This window comes from Echeneis naucrates, chromosome 7 (assembly GCF_900963305.1).
Source record: "Echeneis naucrates chromosome 7, fEcheNa1.1, whole genome shotgun sequence".
NCBI classification, from domain to species: Eukaryota; Metazoa; Chordata; class Actinopteri; order Carangiformes; family Echeneidae; genus Echeneis; species Echeneis naucrates.
The window spans coordinates 13982498-14006157 of record NC_042517.1 but is presented as its reverse complement, the minus strand read 5'-3'; the positions used below and the strand labels follow the sequence as shown (position 1 = coordinate 14006157).

Below are 23660 nucleotides of genomic sequence, written 5' to 3'. Positions count from 1 at the left end.
CTTTGAGAGGACCTTATTCTGGCACCGGAGTACCAGCTGTGGGAAGCGCACTGGTCCCCCCCCTCCCTCCCTCCCACTCAGGAGATCACGTCTCCCTTTCTCTGTATCCTGGCTGCGGAGGTGGATGGTATGGTGTAACTTTTCCGCTCCAGTCGAACCCGAGCGGCCGGTGTGAGAGAGGAGCTGTTTTATGCCACCGGAGAGGAGATGCGAGCTGCTCCTCCGCGTCGGATAGCGGAGCGGCTATGAGGAGAGAGGTCTACCTGCTGGGCTAACGGATCGAGAGCACACCGCACCAACAGGTAGGGATCACCTTCCAGCCATCACACCTGGACAACACGACACTGTGGTGCATCATTACCCGCATGAAAAAAGTGTGGCTGATAAAAAGTAGATTACTGAGGCACCTGCCACGCACCCGTATGAGTGTTGTCTCTGGAAACAGGTTACACTTCATCCTTTCCATTTTAGAGAAATCGGCTATTTCATGCATGAAGACATTAGAGAGGCGCAGCGAAGACTGGTCCGGTTGGATTTGAGTTTTATTATCGCGGTGGTGATTTTAGAGCAAAGACAAATGATTGCGGTTGTTCCAGGTCTCTCTCCCTCCTTTTTTTAATCTCTCTTATTTGTGCTCGCGCGAGCACACGCGCGAGGGGCACGCAGGTCTTAGGTGTGAGTATCTGGGCATATGGCGGCGGGTACAGTGCGCTACTTTAGGCAGAGCTGATGTTTGAGGAGAAACAGCTGACTTCCTTCCTTATTAATTATTGACTCCAGCAGCCGGGATATTTCCAGTGGTACTAAAGACCAACGAAGTTGGTTGTCTCCTCGATCCAAACAACAGATTAAAGCCCTTGGGCCGCCCCAGCCTTTGACATGACGCACCATCAGGTTACCTGTTAGAGACCTGCGCTGAACACTGGTTTTCGGTGTTTTTACAAGGCGGGAACATGATGAGCTCTGCTCTTACACAGAAGCAATCAGGAGGTGTGTGTGTGTGTGTGTGTGTGTGTGGAGCATGTTGGGAAACTCATTAACCGTCGCTGGGCGTCATTTGCGCAACGCCATGCATCACCTGATGTTCAGTAGACTGTGATTCATACGTTATAATTTAATGATGACAAAATAGTGCATCACAGAGGAAGCTGGGGTGTGTTGCGGGTGTTAGAGCGACTTCTTATGTGCTTTCTATACATTACTGTACTGTCAGAAGTAGCAAAGGAACATTACTTATGACTGCTTCCGGTCTTTTCATAACCTCAGCTGTTTATGAACACAAGTAGGTTTGATTCAAACAAATGAGGTTATCCAAACTGAGAATATGCGCAGAACATGCCTCTGCTCCATCTGTCATTTGTCTCTTACTGCTCTCACCAGCCTCTGTGAAGAACATGGAGGAGGCAGGCAGAGAAGAGGAGGGAGGAAGTTGGAGAATAAGGAAAAAAAGGACTGACAGAGATCTGACTGACAAGAGAGAAAGATGCAGGGAGGTGCCAAGTGGAGCAGTAAGGACGATTGGATGTTAAGGGTTATGGCGAGATACATGGATGCATTAAAAGAAACAAATGTGTGGTCAGTGATTAGTTGCGCCTAGAATGGCTCTAAAATGCATTTTTAATGTGGCCTCAGGCTGATGAATACCATCATTGAATATTACATCACCAGTTGATGCAATAAATGCTTTGGGTTCTCTGCTCTCATCACTAATCGCAGATGTATAGATGTGACAGGGAGAGGAGATGGTAGGACGAACAAATGGGAAGAGTAAAATGGAGGAAAGTGGTGGATATTCAGGTAGTGTTTAGATTTCTATCTTCAATTGTGTATGCATTTGTGGAAGAATATTACAACAAGCAATTCAGCAGACATTTTCAGCCACTCCCCTGTAACATGATGCACAAATGCTCCATTAAACAAAACACAAGTGCGGCTCTCTACTACTGGATAAATTCAATTTCAGCTCCCCCCCAAAACAGTTCAAAAGTCCAACTGCAATCATATGAGAGTTAGAGAGGATGATATGGCGAAAATGATGCATTTTTTTTAATGCATTTGTGCATAAAGTGCATAAAGTTTAACACATTAAGAAGATGAGTTTTAATTTGTCCAAAGGCTTTGGCCATTGGTCACCTTTTTTACAAGATTTTGGCTTCAGGAGTATGAACAGTAAAAAGGCCTGTGTGCTTGATAATTCATGTTGTGGTTACTTAAATCTGTTGCCACAGGCACTATGATATGACTAAACTAACATCAGGGGAATACAAACTGGCCCCAACAAGGATAACACTACTTAGGGCCAAGACATTGTGGCTAAGTGTGTTTTTACAGCTGAGGGGTCAACCTGTCTTCAAACCTACAGCAGGAAGTCATTACCTTCTGATGTAAACCATAGCATCTGAGCAGCAGCAGGATAGTCAGGCTGTCATTGTCACTGTTTACAGTGTGGGACAGTCACAGTTAAAAGAAAGTATGCTGAGCACACAGGACACCAGGAGGCGTTTCCTGTTATATTTACTGCAGAGGCTGCCTAACAAGGAAACATGGCTGAGTTGTAATGGGCTGCTTGTACAGATGACTCATTTGGTGATTTTTTTATAGGAGGAATGGTTTTTCAAATGATTATTCTCTCTGGCCTTTTTTCTTTATTACACAACAATCAATAGAAAGGTGATTTAAAAAAAAGTTCTCTCAAGTAAACCAATTAATTGTTGAAAAGTATGGAAAAAGGCCATTACAGTATCCTTGAGCCTCCCTGGCAGGATATGAGGCCACTACATTAATGCTTTGTTGTGTCCAACCATCAGTCCAAAAGCCATGAATATCAAATATATTATAAAACAAAGTCTAGAATGGTAATAATTGCTCACATTGTAGAGCCTGGAAAATTAATCATTATTTAATTTGATTAAATGCACACCACACCATGTTTCCATTTCGCACAACTTGTGCACCTTAAAATGCTTCCATCGTTCCTGTGTTTCTCTCACTTCTTTTTAGCCTTCTCTTCAACCAATAAGCCCCATAGGCAATGGAAATAATGTCAAAGCTCCTGTACAGAGAGAGACAAAGAGACGAACCATCAAATATAAAAAGTACAGTACTTGTTCTGTAAAAGCCGATTTCTTGTTTCATGTGCCACCTCTTGTAGCTTTGAGTGATGAGAAGAGGAGAGAATGAAAAAGAAGGAACAAGAATGAGAGGCAGAGATCTAGACAAAGGGGGTGGGGGGCAGAAGGCTATTGGGAATAAATAAAAATATATAAAAAGCATGTTTCCTATAAAAGGTGTTGTGTATTTCACTGACCATCCTCAGCAGCTGTGTGTGGTGTGCTGAGGCCCAGGGGGGATGAGTAGCCACTCTAAATGTGTGTAACCCACATAAAGAAATTGTTTCTGGGAGATTGGGCCCCGTAAATTCATTCCTAGCCGCCAGCCCTGTTCTTATCCCTCCTCCCAAAGGTGAGTTATAACATCCAAACACATATATTTTTTAGATTCTTTCGCTCTCTTTTTATACACAAACACAAACACACACCTCTCAAACCTTACTCTATCTGTTTGCTCAGGTTTCACAGACATATACAGGATCTTTCTGCCTCACACACACACACACACTTTTTTTTTTCTGAAATTACACATTCACACAAACACATGCAAACATGGCTTTGCTCCCAAATGGCTTATGTGGGACAATAACAGTGACAGCTACAAAAATATTGGTAGCTGCGGTGGAACAGAACAGCAGCAGAGGGAAAGAGCGGCAAATGCTTCGCTCACAGCTGCAGGATTACCTTAGCCTGAACAAACTCCATTACTGCCTCTATTACCCAGGTATACACAGCGTGGCAAAAAGCACTTTGCTGAAACGCTGTTTGCCCAGCACCTCTGTGTCCCGCACACTGTTTCCCTTGACTACAGGGCAAGACAGGGGTGATACCTGATGCAGAGGAGACAGGAAAGACCTGCATGGAGAAAACATGAAACCTTCTATATCTGTCAATACCTGTCTCTGTCTCTGTGTGCAACAGCTGGTTCATTAATTCAGCCTGAAATGAGATAAAATTAATGATCAGTCAAGTCAGTGAGTTGATGGCAAAATGACTAATTCAGTCAACGCGGCCATTTCTCATTTCTTTAAATAGCACTGTTTTTGGTCAATGTTTCATTTTGTTGTTATGTTAAAAAGATATGAAAAATGATAAAGCTAACATATAATTGCAGTTATAAATAATAAATAACAACCATTTATATAATTAGCTTACATTTGAATATGTGATAGTATATGGCAGACAAATAAAGATTTTAACACATCACATTGAACTGTTACAGATATTTCAGAAACTGGGATAGTAGTCAGGACATTTATCAAATTAAAAAGGAATGTTAGGGTTTTTTTAATCACAGAAAAATCAGCAATTATAGGCTTTTGGATAGATTAAAAGCATATTCATCTAAAATTATGAATAAGTAATGCAACATAATCAGCAATAAGCACATCAATTTGAATGGTAGTCCCTTTTTGCAGCAGCAGCAGCAGCTCGAAGGAGGTATGAGGAAAAGGAACTAGTACAGTTATTAATGGAACTAAACATATTTGAAATCAGGTAATCAGTACAATAAGTTGACTGTAGGTTAACATGCACAACCCTGATGATAAATAACAGTGACAAGACTGCTTTGCTTCAGAAAAAAAAGCTCATTTGAAATGGAGAGACAGAGCGAACAACAGTGAGGCACCACAACAGAGTTTGGTGAAGAGAGATGGCTATTAACAGTGTAAATGAAGGGAAACGTGTAACAGCAGGACCCAAGAGTCACTGGTGAGGGTGATGGATGGCTTCTAACTTAAATACATGGCAGTTCATCACTAACCTTAGACATAAACACACAGACACACTCTTAGACACACTCATGCTCCTGCTCATTCTCTCCCTTATTAACCTTCTGCACATCCACTCGTGTTGTTTTGCACAAGCCTTTTAGCATTGCATTGCCGGTACAGCAATCACTTGTATAGACTTGAAAAACACTCATGACTAACCCCCCCCCCCCCAAACACACACACACACACACACACACACACACACACACACAGCATCACTCACCATTGCCCGATCACATCCCCTCATTAGTCCAAAGAGAGCAGTCTCCAGCTCAGGTGGCTTGTTCACTCCGCTGCCAGTTCAATCTGTTATGGCAGTTTCATACAAAGGAAGCAATGCAAAATGCATAACCACTCACACATTCATGGATCAGCAGCCGGCTATTTGAGCAATCACATAATGAATGCCACTGTACTTTTTCATACTGCTACTAAGTTAGCATTAGTTTTGCGTTGCACAACACTGGCAACTTCACTGAGATGTCATCAGTAATATTCAGAGAACATCCGATTGTGGTTGATTCTGAAGCATGAAATTAATTGGGTGCAGGTGAACTACTGCTGCTAATGAGTGGTATTGCTTTCAGCAGCAGTTAGAAACACAAACAATGACACTGTAGCTTTGGTGGCATCAGAGCTGACTCATTATGGTTGATGGTAAAGAGGAGCTGCTAGCCACAATTTAGAGCAAAACCACACAGAAAACTGGCTCTGGCAGCTTTCCTCATCGACAACAGCTAGAGAGCAATCGCTTTGGTCATTAGGCCAGCGTAATTAGGCTTGGCCTTGGTGTGTGCTTGTGTGTCCTAGCTTTCTTATGGCATGTCTGTGTGAATCTTATGAGTAAGGAAAAGTAGGTATGAACTGCAGAGACACTGATGAACTGAGCCGCTGTTGACAGAGTATAATAATAACTCAGTCACGCTGACTTTTCTTTCTTTGAATAATTTCTGCTCCTTTCTGCCAGTTTGTAGCTCTGAGCCTGTCCTACTGGCTGCCTGTGTTTGCCCTTTTATCTTGTAGTCTTTTATTATAGTCTTGCTAATAGCTAGTGGACCCACTAGCTATTTAATGGCTGCCTCATTAGGTTTCCAGCCAAACCAACTGCATATACAATTAAGTCTAAATATGCAATTATATATTCAGTATGAAGCTTTATATACTGAAGATTGGTATGTTTGAGTTAGAGCAGCAGTAATTAGAGCAGTTTTGCGGGTGCTTGTTGTGACATTCACTAATGGCAGCAATAAAGAAGATAATGAAAAAAAAAAAACATGCACCATCTCACACACACGTTAGCACTTGACTACCACATGACAAGGCATGGCAGATGGATGAGGCTACACGCAAAAAATGCTGGAGGGCAGTTTTTTCAAATGTGTGAATGTGGGGTGAAAGGTGAAATATTCAAACTGTAATAAACAGTTGAAAATAAAATATCTACAGTCTATAACCCCATCACATCATCTGGTGTAATTTGCCATGAGGTCTGGGGAGAGTCTGCTTTTAAAATTGGAAAGCAGATATTCAAAAAAAACAAAAAAAAAAACAAGAGCAAATGAAAAGCAGTGTGTGGAAACAATTGAGCTTCTGAAGTATAACTTGGTTCACCAACTTTTGACTCCAACTAGAGAAGACACTGTTTACTCAGCCATTGAGTTAAAACTACCAAACAAACTCCAACCAACACACTGAGGTTAGCTGTCTCATCTCTCACCAAACAGAAAGATCACAAACACACAATACGAAAACATTGAAATGTAAACAAATGTAAACATCACAATGCGACATAAAGGTCAAATATATTTAACAAAAATGTAGAAGATAAATTTAGAAATACCCTCTAAAAAATATATATAAAAATATAAAAAAAATATATATACACACATACATATATACATATATATATATATATATATATATGCATATTCAGAAACACTATGCATTAAGAAGTTTGTCACTTTGGCCTTAACCGTAAATGACACAGTCTTGTTATGGCGCTTGAGAGTGCAAGACTTTTTCTCCTAATCCAAATGCCTCACCCTCCAACCCAGAAATGCCGCACACCAGCACTTCAATAGATGGAAAAAAGACCAAAAAACCAAAAAAAAAAAAAAAAAAAACCCCCAAAAAAAGCCCACAGTGGAAAAGGGGAAGGAGCTACTGTAGTTGGTGTGCTTCAGTGCGTCATGTTTCTCAACAGATCCTATTGAAGAGAGCAGGCGAGGCTCCCAGTGTGTGTGCGAGACAGATCTGACAGTAATACAAGAAGCATCTGGCACCCCCTCCCAGGGATCACATCCTTAAGACGGTTTCTCTTACTAATCCCTTCCTAATATGACTAATATTATGACACTGCCATTAGCCATAGAACTGTGAGGGCACACACAAGAAGAAAAACTATAGCAGCTCTCCTGTGTCCTGTGGTGGATTTTAACTACAAATTTTAACTATTAATCTGCAACATTTTAACATAAATTATCATCTGTGAGTGCTCTATTGAGTGACCTAGCTTTTAAATTGGCTATTTGTCGACCAAAATATCCTGCGTTGCATTGCTTATTCCTGGTGAAACCCATTTGTAGGACAGGTAACAATGCCCTTTATATTTCCACCAGCAGCTGTAGTTGTTCATTACAGGGACTTGTTGCTCAGCTTAGACTCACTGTTAGCCCCAAGGGCAGAAAAGAAAAAGGTATGTGTCAGTGCCCAAAGAAAACGAGACTTAATCAACAAATAGTGAGAAAGATAAAGCAACAGTGATCGCAAAAAGATTAGATCTTTTGCAGTAAATGCAACATGAGCAGCACATTCTCCAAAGAGCACAAAGGATGACCTAACATTTTATGATAAATAAGAATTTCAGTATTTCTAAGTATTTAGCTACGTGCAGAATTAAAGTAAAAAAAAAAAACAATCCCTTACATGTTTCTAGATAACACTTCACTCTTTCAGCTCTAGTCAGGATAAAACTTGAGCTGTGTGGAAGACGAGACAGAGAAAGGCTCTGAATACAGAACAAGAATTCTAATTTTAAAGCCATGAATTACCAAAAGACTGCTTTCAATTTGATTGAATCCAACTTTATTAGCATTCTGCCTGCCTTTATGTGATGAGGCAGAGCCGGCCTTGTGTCCTCTCCCAGGCTGCAGCTGTGGCAGAGGAGAGCACAAAGAGGAGCTTAATTTGTAATGCTGATGGCTTTAGGGCTTTTGGTCTCAGGGAATTACTTTGTCAATTATTTTAGTCAATATGTCTTATACACATTTTCTCCTAATATCTCAAATATATATGTTCTTGACTTGACATGTCTGTCATAGATAAACAGCCAACAGCGATTTTTTTGACATTACTTTAATTCTCAAGGTTTCTTATGGAATGAAGCTTCGGAAGAGAAATTGAGATCATTAACTTAAGAATAACTAATAACAAAAAAAGAAAAAAATGTTCCATTACAAGCACACCAGTATGATGTAGGAAATACACTTTAAACAGCAAAAGTAAAAGTACTCTTTCTACTGCAAATGGCATCAGATATATATACATTATTACACTCAACTTTATTAACTTTATTTTACCCTTTATTTGTAAATACTGATGCAATTATGTGTAAGCAGGACATTTATTCAAGTTGCTCCCTAACGGTTTGGTCCCTCTAAAGCATCACAGTAAAGATCTGAAGCTTTGTGAGCTGATTAATCAAAAGAAAGAGAGATTGAAAAAAAAAAAAAGTTTTGCTACATCAAATCATTTTCATTCTTATCTTATCATTTTCAATCTTTTTTTGTATTTTACTGGACACTTTTACTTTCGTATATGATCATTTAAATGAATTAAAATCAGCTGTGAAGTTCAGAGGAGAAATGTCTCTGAATAAACTGTGAACAACTCAAGACATAAAGAGACAAAAAGGTTCAGTGCTGCAGTGACAGTTCGCAAGCCAGTCACTATAATCCCCTGTGTTTCTCACTCAAAGTTTAATGTAAAGAAATTTGTAACGATATCTAGAAAGAACAGTATTTCCCTCTGACGGTATTCCTAGTGTCATCGTTGTTTATCAGGTTACGCTCCTCGCTGTGTACATACAGTATAACATCTGTACAGCACCTTTTATACACACTTTCAAAGCATTAGTGAGATTCTCATCGATCTTTCTTGAATTGCTTAAAAGTAGAAAGGAGGTGGTCAAAAAGATGACAGTTTCTCTGTTGTACACTGAAGGCATTCGATTCAGCTGGGGGCATTCTTTCGATGGTGTGCTGAGAAGTGACAATGCTCTTTTGAATCTGTATATCCCTGGCTGCACTAATGAGGCCCCTGAAGGCCCCAGGGCCCCTCTTTGAGAATTGGGGAGCTGTCTGTGGTGCTGACCAGTGAAGCAGAACTCATTGACGGAGCTGTCCATGGTGCTGCAGCGATAGCACAGCGCACACACTGGCGTAGAGTCAGAACGGAAACTGTGTGTGTACACAGTGACAGAAATGCATGTACGTATTTCTTCTTTCTGTCAGATTTACAATTCTGAGCATATGTTCTGCTACGTATCATGAATATCAATCTTTGTGGAACCAGGAGCACATACCAGTTTTTAATTTTATATATACACATGACACTACTAAGTGGATGAATGCCAACAAAAATAATTAAAAGGGAGTAGAACTTCAGAACAGCTGCTATTTGCACAGCTGTTGCTATTTGTAGCACACCTACCACTGGATCACTGCATGCAATTATAAGCTGTTACTGTGCTAAAGTCGCCAGTATTGAAAGCCAGAAAGATGAACAATGATTAATTTATATTATTTATAATATTGAAACAGACATCACAAATTGCTTCACAATTAAAGATAATATTAAAACAGAGAGCTGTGCAAACGTCAAAAAATGATGAACCAATCAGTGAAACTGGCAAACAAGCTAAATAATGGTGTATTATAGGATTATATATCTCACCTCTATATTCACATCCTGTTGCCTTACGTGCGAAGGGACTAGAGACGAAGAGAGGTGTTTGCTTGGCATGAAGTTTGCCGTGTTTCAGATATTCACATTCACTCTTTATAAATACCAGATTATATTTACTGCACAGTGGTCCCTGTAGCCTACTTGGTGTGAGTGACATTAATGCTGAAGATCACAATCATTTTTAATGTGTCACCGCCCTAAATTCTGGGCACTCACATGACTGTGAGGATGCTGCCCTCTGCTTGCCTGTATGAGGCAGAGGTGGAGGTGTGTGGGAGGGTCACCTGCTTTAAGGACAGATTTGTTCACAGTTTAGACTTCACAGCATGGGGAGGTGGCTGATGGTTGAATCTCCTTGACATTACATGGTCCCCCTTTACCCCCAGAGGTGTTTGGAAAAGAGGGGATTATGCAATGAGGCATGGTGTGGAGAAAATCCATCTGACGAGGAGTTGTTTGCTCACGGGGAGAGAGGGGTGGGCAGTGGGTAGCAGCAAAGGAAATTCAAGAAGGAATTCTTAAAAGAGAGAGAATAAACAAAAGAAGGAGATTTGTGAAGAGAGCATTGCACGGTGTGTGTGTTTCATGCAGTATAAAAAAAAACTGCAGAATGCATGAGATTTGAATTCGCATTTTGTTCCTTTTTTGGAGGAACTCAGCGTCTCCCTGTGTCATCCCAATTCAATATAAACTTGAATTAAACTTAAACTTGAAAACAACCTGTTTAAATATTGAACGACTCCACTCAAACTTGCCCTCTCATTCCCTGAATTTCTGCGCGTCTGCTAATGCAAGTGAATGCATATGTGCATATACCCCCGCGCATGTGTGAGTTTGTGTCTTGGACCTCATGAATAGATTATAATTCTGAATGGACATTGCTGAGCTAATGCACTTGTTGTCCATTCTTCTCTTTGTTGTCACTGTTTCCGTCTATCTCACTCTCATTTTTTACCCATCTGTGTAGAGTGAAAAGGGCGCTGGGGAAGTGATGTGACGAACCTGTGTGTACGGATGTAAATGTGGGTGCAGGGGTGTGCACTTGTGTGTGCATGCAGGGTAAGCCTAGGTGTAAGCTTTTAGAGGTCTGAGCAGAAGGGTGAGAGTGAGAAGGAGAGGACAGATTTGAGCAGTTATCTCTCCCTGCAGACCTCCTGTCCTGCCTGCCCACATATCCACAAACACACACACAGCACACCATTCCCATCTGTAATCATATTTAGCATGGCTCTCTAAACACATACCCAGTCCAGTCTGAATGGACTACCACATCCAGCGAGAACGGAGTGCCTGTGTGGACTCTAGCTGTGTCTAGCTGCTCTGTATCGTTTGTGCAGTAACAGCAAAATTGTTCCACTGTACCTCCTATTGCTCAGAAGCCCTGAGCTGCAAGCAGACAGAACGCTGCCCAGGATTGTAGTGTTGATGCTATTTTTACAGCAAGTGTGATGAGTGCTGTTTAAAAAAAAAAAAAAAGGAAAGAAACTAACAAAAAAAAACCCTTCCATTCTCTCTCTCCAAGATACTTTAATTAGAATGATTGCACTTCCTGCTGTCTCACCTGTGACTTTGTTACATTAAGGAATACATGTTGGGGAAATAAAGGCAAACTAATAGACTGAGAATTAAATTTGCTATATTTGCTTAGTTTCCTGCAAAAAAAAACAAACCTTAGTGTATTTGTGAGTGTGTGTGTGTGTTTGTGTTTGTGTGAGTGCACATGCATGCTATAGAGCATTGCAGTAGGAGTGAAAATCAATGCAGAGAATATAGTGGCAATTACCACAGCAGCCTGAAAGTGAACCTAGTGGAGCAAACTAACTAATACATGAATAAATAAACTGAGTGAAATGGAGATGTGTGTGTGTGTGTGTGTGTGTGTGTGTAGACTGGTCTGTAGATCTAGGACAGTCTTTTGCTGTGCCAGCCAATTAACGAAGTGTGTAAACTGAGCTCATTAAAGAAACACAGCATTGGCCAGACACAAACCGACACTTTAATAGACACACGAACCCCCACACGCACGCGCGCGCGCACACACACACACGCACGCGCAGATATATAGTCTCAGTATCAAACCACACACTCTCCTGTTACAAACATACATTGCAGGGCAATGAACTGTTTTTTTTTTTTTTTCCCCACAGCTCAGTTTTCACTACAAAGTGTCTGGCATTATCTGCTTTTTTGTTCTTTCTGTTGTTTATGTGTCCTTTTGGTATCCACGTGTGTAAGTCTGTGTGTGTATGACTGTCTGTTTGGACAAGCTGTCAAAGATTGATTTAGAGTTTGTTTCTTTGAACCGACTGCCAAGTGCTGCCTCTCTAACCCTCCGTGATGAGAGTACAAAAGCTTTTCAAGGTCCACACCTACCAAACATTCTTCTCCATCTCTCCCTCCTTCTCTGTCTGTCATCCTTCTCCCAGTGACTCTCTCCTACTCAGCTTCATTTCTTGTTTTACACTTATCCATTTCAGTCTGGATTCTCTGAATAAGCCCTTCAAGTGGTAGCACAAATGTGAGACCTCCATTAGCACCGCTGTGTGATAACACAGGATGTTGTGAAGATGCTGTGTTGTTTTTATGCCCGCTGCCCATGTCTCTTAACTTCCCCTGCTGTGAAGAATAAGCATCCAGGAGGCTTTGGTGAACACATTTTCTCTTACTGTGCTTAGTAATCATGATTCATGGAACAGTAAGAACTTTTATGAACGTTAGAACTGAAGGAACAAGTATTACCACATTTACTGTAACTGGATCAGAAGGTGAAGTTTCTACTATTCATTCAGCGTTGGAGAGTTCAAAGTCATGTCTGTCTATTTGTAGAGCACCAGTGCTCTGTGTCTCAATTCAAAACAACTTCATTTAGTTTCATTCCATGCAGTGTGATTTGTTGGCATGAATGTGAATGAAGAGTGATTACAATGGTAGATAGAATGTCATGAATTTTACATTGGAAAACACTGAAGCACGGCCACGTTAGCTTTGTTAATCTTTTGAGTCAGTTGCCATAATAAATACGAAATATTGGCATCTAAGGTGTGTGTTGCATGTTCACAGTGGTAGATATGCGTATGATTGGATTTGTATGTGTTCCTAAAGCCACCCGGCAGATGTGGCTCAACTGATAAACCAACTTTATCTGTATGTTCGACTGAATGCAGCATTATTTCTTATTTACAAATTGAAATATAACGCCTTTGTAGTCATACATTCTTGGCTATGGACAGTTTACAAAGGAAACAATTGAAAGATGACAGTTGAAACGGGGTGACGGTGCTCCAGAGGGCGTGAGGCGTCACTAAATGGTTTCATGTTTAAGGAAATTATGTGAATCATATTCTATGGGCAGCACCAGATTTTAACAAAGCTGAACATATGAGAATTTGGACTAACACAGTCGATGTCTCAGCTAACTGACATCATACAAAAATCAAATACGGGAAAAATGGCGTCCGTTCATCCAGTAAAGCTCCAGAGACTTAATCAATGCCAAGGCTCACTGAAGCCGCTCTGACCACACGTACTACCAAACCACCAAAACGGAAATTGGTCACCGTCTGTATATTCACACAGGAACTGGAAGTTTATACAAGAGACATGCTTTAGTTACACCCTTTAAAAAATCTGTTTGTGGGGGTGTTGTAGAATGGGGACATTGTGTGGGTCTGTGTTCTTATTTTTGTTCCGTGTGTGTGCGTGCGTGCAAAGCCTGATAATGTGCTGAGTGAAGGATTTGGAGGATATGGAAATGAAGCTGCTGTGTCCAAATTTTTTTTATTGGAGCTTCCAGTTGGCTGTGCAATCCAGTGCAGCCAGTTACACCTCTGTAAATTACAGGGACGACAGTGATATTTTTATTTTTACATTGTTAAAAAAATAAAAGAAACATTTGTGCTCATTACATCAGCATCTCTTTGAAGCTGCACCATAAATGGTTAACCTCGCTCCCCATTCAGAAATATAAGACCGTTCTACAGCACACACATCTATTTACAACAAAGAAATGGCCAGTTAAGCCTTAAATGTTAGGTCATCATCCAACAGATGGGGGATTTAGCTACAAGCTACAGTACATGCTATATTGCTGACGGGGAATCCAAGAATTTTGTCATTTTGAAAAGCCCGACTACAGACTGGTAATCAAAGAGCCAAGAGCAAATCCTCCCCCGAGGCAAACATTCATGTATTCACATACATTTATACAGCAGTATAGCCTGTGGGCCACCAATGACTCCGACTGTACCCAGCATGCAGCAGGACTAATCAGCAGATAATGTGCTCTAACAGTTTGCTGTAAGAGACGGAGGTTCAAAAAAGCATCCACAGCCCACTTGCACTTATTTGCTCCATCCATCCATCCATCCATCCTTCCATCCAGTCATCCATTCATCCATCCCCAGCAGAGTATCTGTTGGGCTTTCATTTAGCTACATGACAGTGGGAGTTGCCAGAGTGGCGGCTGTGGGGTTTGGTGCGATGCCAGTGGAGCCAGGTGGTGGCAATCTGTTGGAGATTAAACTGCTTGGTGACCAGCTACCCCGCTCACCCAGGCCCCGACAGAGGCGATTCCCCTGGCTGATTGACCAGTGCGGCAGGTGTCAGCGGTATGGGTGGCGGGTCGAAGCTCAGCTGCATCCTCCTTTTCCATGGCTGGAGAGAGCTGTGGGAGGTTGTTGCCTATTTATTAACACTTGCCAAAACATCATGCCATGTCAGTGCAACTTCTCTGGATTGAAATAGGATGCATACAATGGAAACTGCACAATGAACTCTACAACCTGACTTTTTAATGCTTTGCCACTAAAAGACATGCGTATGCACTTTAGGATATTGATTAACCTATATGTTGGATATATAGCTGTCACTGGTATCTGGTTAATATAACATATATATACAGTACAGGCCAAAAGTTTGGACACACCTTCTCATTCAAATGAATTGGAAAGTGTGTCCAAAACTTTAGCCTGCACTGTATATATATACACATACATATATAAATCACTGCTTTTGAAGCTCACATCATTTACATGGTATAAATTCTAAAAAAATGTAAAGGGTTTTGACATGGGTTCAAATATAAAGGATGGATGTTTTTTTTTTTAACAAATCTACCAAACAAATTCCTAATCTTTTAACATTGCCCTGCCATCATGGAAGAAAACTGAGTGTATTTGCTCCTATGCTCTCCTGATGTAAAACAGTTTAATTACTTTCAAAACAGCCACTCCAACAAAGGATGTAAACGCCACACTGCTCTGCAGAATCCCTCTGTTGCTGATGATGCACGCTGATACTGGGACATTTATTTTCTCAATGACGCAGGAATGTGTTTTAAATGGGCCATAAAGCAGGGCAACCTAAGGACCTTCTTCATTTGTGAACATGAATTTGAAACCAGACATACATAGAAGAGTCAAAAGAAGATGCTGATACTAGTATGAAGCCATTTCAAGCTTTCCCTAATATTGTCTCACAGTAGGGACGAAGCTCTGAATGAGTGATCTTGAAATGAAATATGAGGAACCTACTTTTCGGTCTCTTTTATAAGGTTTTTATTGAAGGTATCTCCTTTTGTTCTGGTGCTTTAGCTCTTTTCCTCCCGCTCCCTGTCATTCTATTGCTCTTGTGTGTATGATCAAATCTATGCAACACACTGGAGAGCTGTAGACCTTTACCTGCTCTGGTCTGGCTGTGTTAAAGGTCAGATATGAGTGGATCCCATACACTAGTCTCAGATGCCGGTGCCTCCCTCCTCCCACTGCTTGGATTTGTGAGGCTAGAAGTGATAGCTTCCAGGAAATCACTTGTCCTCCAAGTCTGTCAGTACCAGTCTACATCTCTGTCACGGGCGGCATATGTGTGTGTGTTCATGTGTGTTTGAGTATGTATGAGCGAGAGCAGGTGTATGTTTGTGTGTTTGTAATATCAATAACAAACGGATCCTCATGTGTGTCTGCACATCTCTGACTGCCAGATGTGTTTATAGAGTCTGAGAGTGTATGTGTGCAGATTTATGTGTGGGAACCAGGTGTGTGTCTGAGTGTGTAAGAGGTCTCTATTGACAAGGCTGATGCTGTTTATTTTGGCAATATGCTGTCAGGGGCATTTGGACACTGGCTGTGTGTGTGTGTGGGTGGGTGGGTTGTGTGTCCAGGAGGTTTGTGCTGTTGGTGGGATGGCGTGTGCAGTGTGTGCAGTTATACATCTGAACTGCCGTCACACCCTGAAGATAGTGGAAGATAGTCTGCAATCGGACATAATGGAGGAGTGTGAATGGATGTGCATGGATGCATAAAATGTGTGTGTCCACCAGGAATCAGGTGAGATTATGGATTTTTCACTTTTCTGACGCAAACAGACGCACACTTACACGTGCACATCCAAATTCTTCCATGCAGCTTGGCAATACTAAAAATCTTATATACTGTTTTTCATTAATGCCAACTCTTTGTCAGCTGAAAAACAGACAGCTGCTTCTGTAATTCTTCAGTCTGCAGGATCACTTAATTGTTCGCCTGCTGTTGTTTCTAATGTAGCCTTATCTGTGAGATAGTGCCCAACAGCTAACTACAGCTGCTAGACAGTATAAGCAGTGAGGGGGCACATACAACACTTTCACTTATTGGACCCGCAAGAAATTCCTTTAGGTGTCTTGTGTGTGCTTTAGGTCCTCTGACAGAAAAGCACAAACAGCACATATGGCGATTAAAAAAAAAAAGAAGAAAAAAGAAGAAGACTTTACTTGCTTTAAAAGGCTTTAACATCCATCTTCTCTTTGGGGGAAGGTTCTGTCTAAGTACACTACCAGTCAAAGGTTTGGACACACTTTCCTATTCATTTGAATGAGAAAGTGTGTCCAACTGGGGAGAACTGGGGAGAACATGCAATAGTACTAAGAACTGTTCTGCTGCCCTGCTGTGAGTGGAAAAAACTGTCAATACATCGACTCAACCAAGCATCAGCCAGAAATTGGTGCAAATTAATTCTGAATGTTGTACAGAGGATTCCGCTGTCGCCTCAAAGCAAGAAGGCTCTGGATTCAAACTCAGGGATCTTTCTGTATGGAGTGTGTTGGTTCTCCTGGTGCCTGTGCGGGCCCCTTTGGGTTTCCACAGTCCAAATATCTGCACACTTAAGTTAAGTGTTGACTCCAAATTGCCCATTGATGTGTGTGTGTGGCTGTGAATGATTTCTTCTGTCTATGCATCGGTCCTGTGATAGACTGATGATGAGTTCAGGATGTACGTCCACTGTCAGCTGGGAATGGCTCCACCCCCGGTTACTCTGATGGATAGGTATAGATAATATATGGATAGAGTTTTAAATGTGTGTAACTGACAACAAATCACTGACTATCATTGATTGCCAATGAGGCTTTTCTAGTTTGTTTTGCTTAAAATGATCCTCCTTTTAGACTTTTATCCACCCATACCTATATCTGTATATAAGATAATAATACTTTTTTAGTCTCCTCAATGCATCTCCTTTACTATGCTATAATTACTATAATACTATATAATTACTGCACCATAATTTAAAATTATAATCTGTTTTAGGAGCTAATTAGCTCTACAGTGAAGCCAAACATCACACATTTAGTTAGTTATCTGCTTCATTTAGCCTCACATCTAAATTACATCTTTTGGAAGGATAGTGAAAAATATTTTTGATATTGATTAACCTCAGTAAATACCAAGATGTCCAGCGATTTAGTAGTTCAGAACAAACTTGATGCCTAATGGTTAAAAACAAAGATATACTCTTGATGTGTGAAGGTCCAGCTGGCGTAAACTAAAGCAAACACTCTCAAGCAACTTGCTGTGAATTTGAAAGCTTTGAGCGTATAGAAACACCACAACACAAGGTTTCAACTGCATACTATAGAGCGCACCTGAATATAAGCTGCACCTGCTAACTTTAAAGAGAAAAACAGTTTTGTACATATATAGACCGCACTTGTTTATAAGCAGTGTTCGACATATGGAAGGAAATGGCACATGGCAATAGTTATGTCACACATAACGCCAGATCGATCGCCTTTCACTTGAAAGCTGCATCATATGCATTGTTTTAAATGGTAAGGGTGTGTGCATGAAGCACAAAATAAATGACTGATCTGAAGAATTAATTTGCGTTTGCGTTTAATTTAATTCGAACAATTTCATTGGTCCACTGTGACCTGTTGGGTCTGATGGGACGCTAAATGTATTGGCGACATGATTGTTACCCGTAAAAATCCATAAATTAGCTGCATTGTTGTTTAAGCTGCAGGGTTCGAAGCGTGTGAAAAAGGTAGCGGCTTATAATCTGGAAATTACAGTATGTGTTTTAACTTTGCAGCGTGGTATACTTTCTGCGAGCGACAACAAAGTCTTTGAAGATAATAGTTTTAAGTACTGATGAAACTGCTGCGTAGCTGTTCATCACATCAGTGTTCAATCAGCGGTCTACACAGTGCTATCACACTGTAGGCTCAATAGTGGGTGGTAAATGTCTAAATGCATCCTCCCTTTCACAAATCCCAGGATTCCACATGCTAAGGAGCCACTGAACTGAAAATGAGATTTCAAACAGCCACTTGGTGTTTCTTTAACTGACAGAAGTGATGAGGAGCTATTTTCTCCATTTCTTTTCTTCTCTTTTCTCAATTATTCTAACACATGTTTGAATGCACCAGATCATTTTCAAAGGTTTTCAACCTGGCTCAAGCAAACCATTTTCTTCCGCCTCCAAGTATAAAGCTTATATAAGTGAGTGAAAATGAACCGTTTGAAGTGTGCCTGAAAATTAAGGCTGTTTGACGCCGAGGCTCACAGCTCTAAGTCTTTGATGAAAAATATGCGACCTGCAGCAAAAGATGAAAAATAACTCGTTGCTTCAATTACCACATACATCACACAATGAAACGAACTATGATGCAATTGTATCTCATAGTCTTGTCAAGCCAACTAAAGGCCAGCGACTCCAAGACATTCTGGAAATGAACCCATGCAAATATAAATAAAAGGATGTAAAAATAAGTGTTTGAATAAGAAGGGTTGTGTATGGCAAGATGAATAACATGAATACATTAGAGATGGGTGAGTGACGCATTTCACATCACTCGTGATGTTTGAGAATTATTTGTTCATCTGTTGCAGATGCAGATACAGAGGAGTCACCTATAAGGTGTCATACTGACTTGCGCTAATGTATTCACGTTCATGTATGTGTGTATGTGTGAGAAGAGAGCAGAACACAGTGCATTTCATTAAATTTATATAAATAATATCTAAACCCTGGAGAGGGGAAGCTGTCATGGGAATGCAGAAGGGAGGGGAGGAGGGATAGATTGCTGTGGTATGAGAAAAGGGGAAGAAATATATAGGGAGGAAAATCCCAAGTGAAAGAGCAGCCAGTTCATTAGCAGCATAGGAATGTGTGCCTGTATGTGACAGCAGCATGCCATGTGTGTGTTGTGTGTAAGCATGCACATGCACACTGAGCAGCAGGGTGCTAAATAGGACACATTTCCCAGAATGAAGAAAAAAATGATTTTTAGCAAGATCGTTGTTACCTAAGTATTTCATCGTCACTTTTTTTTTTTTTTTTACATCTGCATGATCTGCAGCATATCTGAATGCCGATCGGTCTCAGTGCTATTGAAGTGCTGCACTGCTTTAATGTGGGTACACAGCCTGTGTACTTTGACTTAGCACACTACATCACTGGCTTGTCAATTAGATGACTTCTTGATAAAAGCATGTTTCCATCTCAGCGTCTGGGGGAGGGGGGGCTAGTGAAAAGGGAAATTCAAATATAACCTGACAGACATTTGCTTTATATATATATATATATATATATATATATATATATACACACCTCCTTTCTCCCTATAACCCACACTAACCCACAAAATGTCAACCTCTTTTGTTTTTCCTGCTTTGTTTGTTTTGTTTTGTTTTTCGTTTTTTCGTTTTTCGTCATTTAAATTTTTACAGAATTCTTAAGAAACACATAAACGTGTACAGGTTCAAGGTACAGGTATTGTCTTGTTTTTGTTTTTGGTCATCAAAAATAAGGTTATAAAATCCAAACAAATATAACACATACAGAGAATCCACATTATAAGAGATCCAGTCCACAAAGTAAAAGATACAAGTTGCTGCCTTTAGTCTCTTGTCTTGTGTAACTCCAAACAAATTCCCAAGAGCTCACCCCGTCTTCCTCTTTGCCTTTCAGTCTACAGAGCATAGCTTCATAGGATGCCATCTCCACCATTGCATCCAACCACTCCCTCAGATTAGGAGTCACAGCTGATTTCCACTCTCTCAAAATCACTCTAGAGGCTGTAATCAGGCCCACCATGATAACAGAAAATGTTCTTTTAGATACATTTTGGAATCAAGACCTGTCCCCCAGTAGCATTACAGGAGTTTGGGGGATCATTGAACCAGACCATTCACTCAGGAAGTCCACAACTTTAACCAAAATGAAGCCACTAATGTACACTCCCATATACAGTGCAAAAAGGTTTTACATTCCCAACACTTATTGTCATTCAACAGTTTCATTTATGTAATGTCACAGAGGTGTGGTAATATCTGTGTATAATCTTGCAGTGTTCCCTTGTGCCTCTCTCACATACTTCCCACCGCCTGCCAATATATCCCGCCATTTCTCCTGTGCAATATTTGTTCCCGGGTCCCTCTGCCACAACAACTTCACATTAGTGAACTCTCCACTTACTGAAAAATGTGTTAGTTTATAAAATTGGGAAGCTGTGCAGCGCTCCAGTGGCATATTCATATAGTCCATAATATAATTCTCTGCAGAGTTAACAATTCGAGATTTTACACAATCCCTGATTTGCTTTGTTTGTTGTAAAATTTCTAAGCAGGCCAGGCCTGTTTTATCCATCCTCAGGCAGATTTCTCCGGTGGTTCTGAGCAAGACAAAAATGAACTCACACACACACACACACACACACACACACACACACACACACACACACACACACACACACACACATATATATATATATTCCCTCAGATTCTTTCAAATTTCATCCATGTTCTTGGGTGAGGTTTTACAGTGTCATTTTATAGGAAGATGATTGGATCAGACTCAAGGAAGCAAATTCCAAACAGAGATGCACAGGAATGACTGTGTGTGGGTCTGCATGTGCGCGTGTGTGTGTGTGTGTGTGTATACATGCCTGATAGTGTGAGCGAGGGTTGTGTTCCATTTGCAGAGACCAGCATTCTGTGATCACAACTCTGATAAGACTTGTGGGAAACCACACTAACAACAAACTACCGCGGAATACCAACTAGAGCTGCACACACACAGTTGTGGCTGTTTCTGTGACACACATCTACACTCAGACACACAGACATACTTGCACGCATACGTGACAGGAATGCACTTCACTCTTCCTATGGATGTAGTTCTGAATTTGATTAGGTGCCTTTGCTGTGGCCACATAAATGTGTTGTTGCTGTGAATGTAACGCATCCATGGAAACAGGGTAGTATGTGTGTGTATATGCTTGTGGGTCTGTGTTGGGGTGAGTGGGGCTAAGCAGTATAAATGATTTAGTCAACTTACAGTGACAGTGGAGGAAAATGTCTGCCCAGATTAATAGGATGTTGAGAACCTAATCAGTCTTAACCTCAGACACAAACACACACAGTCTAACTTTGCCCTTTTTCTGCTTCTACGACACACATTGATAACAAAGATAACAAAGTATGAAGCGGCTATAATCAATATATGTATAATAACAATGCATCAAATGACAACGGGGAAACAATGTCACAGTGTGAAAGGGGTTGGTCGTAATGTTGAACGTACAGGAGCACCAAAGTGCTTCTCCCCTCAACTCTATTGGGCTTTATATCGAGTTTCAGCTCATTGTTTATATGTCCGGTTAACAGCTCTTCTGTTGTGGTCCACTCTCACCAGTTTCAGTGTTGTTTGCAGCTGCAGCAGGCAGCTTTGTCAGTAAAAAAAAAACCCAATGTAATAAACCATTGTACTTGCTCAGCACCAAATGCAACTGGAAATGGATGATGATTTTACTGCATATCTGCTTTTTTGGATGTGGAGAGAGAACATCCGTTTGTTAACAAGGAGGCCACATCAACGCAAAAAGGCGATGATATTTCCCTTCTGTGCTCACAACCTGCTCTCTAAGTGGAGAAAACACTGATCTATATGTAAAGTGCCTTGATTTAACTTTGTTATGATTTAGCGCTATATAAATAAATCTGATTTGATTTGATTTAAGCTAAGCTTTGGCTTTAATAAATAATACCAGTGAACTGGAATAGCATCTTGTTTGACTGTTTTTTTGTTTTTGCTCCACATGAGTGAGACGGAAGAAGAAGAGGCATTATTTCACTCCCCCCCCCCAAAAAAAAAGAAAACTAAGCTTTGCATTTGGTCGTCTGTCTCCTTGCCAGTCCAGCTGCTGATCTGCTTGCCCCAGTGGCTTCACTTCTCCATTATCATGCCTGGTGGAGGGATGTGTGTAGAAGTCAATAGCTCACACTGATATCTTGGCAGTAACTTTGCTGGATCTGTGTTTTGGTGTGTCAGTGTGCAGGAGTGTGTGTGGCAAAGGCCCACATCTGCCAAAACTTGCTGGCAGGCTAAAAAGATTCCCGCTGGGCTGAGTTTGCTATGACAGGATGTACTGTAGTTAAGTGTTTAGATACTAACCTGTCTGCTCCCCTATGCACAGTTCCCCTGTGCAGAAATGGCATAATTAGGATGGAGACAAAGAAGCCATGCTCTCCATTCACACATACACACCTGCACTTATGAAGATTAGAATATGATATGCTACTTCTGTGTTTTTGTTACCTCAGCCCATGATAAATGGCATTTGAGGCAGTGTTTTTTTGTTTATGTGAATATGTGTGTGTGTGTGTGTGTGTGTGTGCGTGTGTGTGTGCGTGTGTGTGTGTATAGCCAGAGCCCATCTGTTGTTGTGCATGCTAATATGGCAACTGCATCTGTGGGGATCTGACAAACACATTCAGAAAGAACACAAAGACACAAAAATGTATACTCACGCACACACACAGATGCACCCACAAACACAAACACACACAAACGTTGAATCTCCACATACTGGACAGCTAACAGTTCATCTGACATTGGAATTAAAACCAGTGATTATGGATCTGTCACCACACCTCTCCTTCAGGCCGTTTACTGACCTCCACAAATACAACCATTAAACTGGGAGGGAGGTTGAGAAGGAGGGATGAAGATTGGAGGGGGGTGGGGAGCAGGGGTGGAGGGGTGGATAGATGTGCACAAAATAATGGTTTGCAAGCAAATACAGGAGAGAGTAGAGGGAGAGTGATATAGAGATTGGCAGCGTTTATAGGTATGGGAGCGTGTCTGTGGGAACTGATTCATTTGTGTGAGTGTGTGTGTGTCTGTCGGTTATGAGTCCAGGTAGTTCACCTTACACCACAGTCTCCTGTGTTGACCTTACCTGCTGTTTCACTGTTGCATCATTAGAATGAGTTATACACCATTACTGCCCTGCTGCTGCTGTTATATAGCTACTGGCTGCAAACACAACGCACACGGGCAGTCATGGCAACCTATATCAAAACAGCATGCATAAGTTATATGCACCACACCGTGAGGGGAAATGGGAAAGATATGAGGAGAATTATGGGGAGTCCAAGTTGGAATAATTCATGCAATTCCACAATATGCCAATTGTTGGTGTGTGTCATCAGGAAATGTAGTGAAAAAACATGTGAGAATCAATTGTAATCCACTATTAGACCCCCAAAGATTT

The 23660-nt window shown here is 41.0% G+C and overlaps 1 protein-coding gene across 1 annotated transcript in view; it reads left to right on the top strand.

Moving 5' to 3' along the window:
- Positions 1-203: 203 nt before the first annotated feature.
- Positions 204-23660, top strand: part of LOC115046495 (chemokine-like protein TAFA-2) — a 71378-nt gene continuing 47921 nt past the window's right edge. Inside the window, exon 1 of the mRNA XM_029506918.1 lies at positions 204-302. The gene's annotated coding sequence lies outside the window, so the exon portion shown is untranslated. The remainder of the gene's footprint in view (positions 303-23660) is intronic.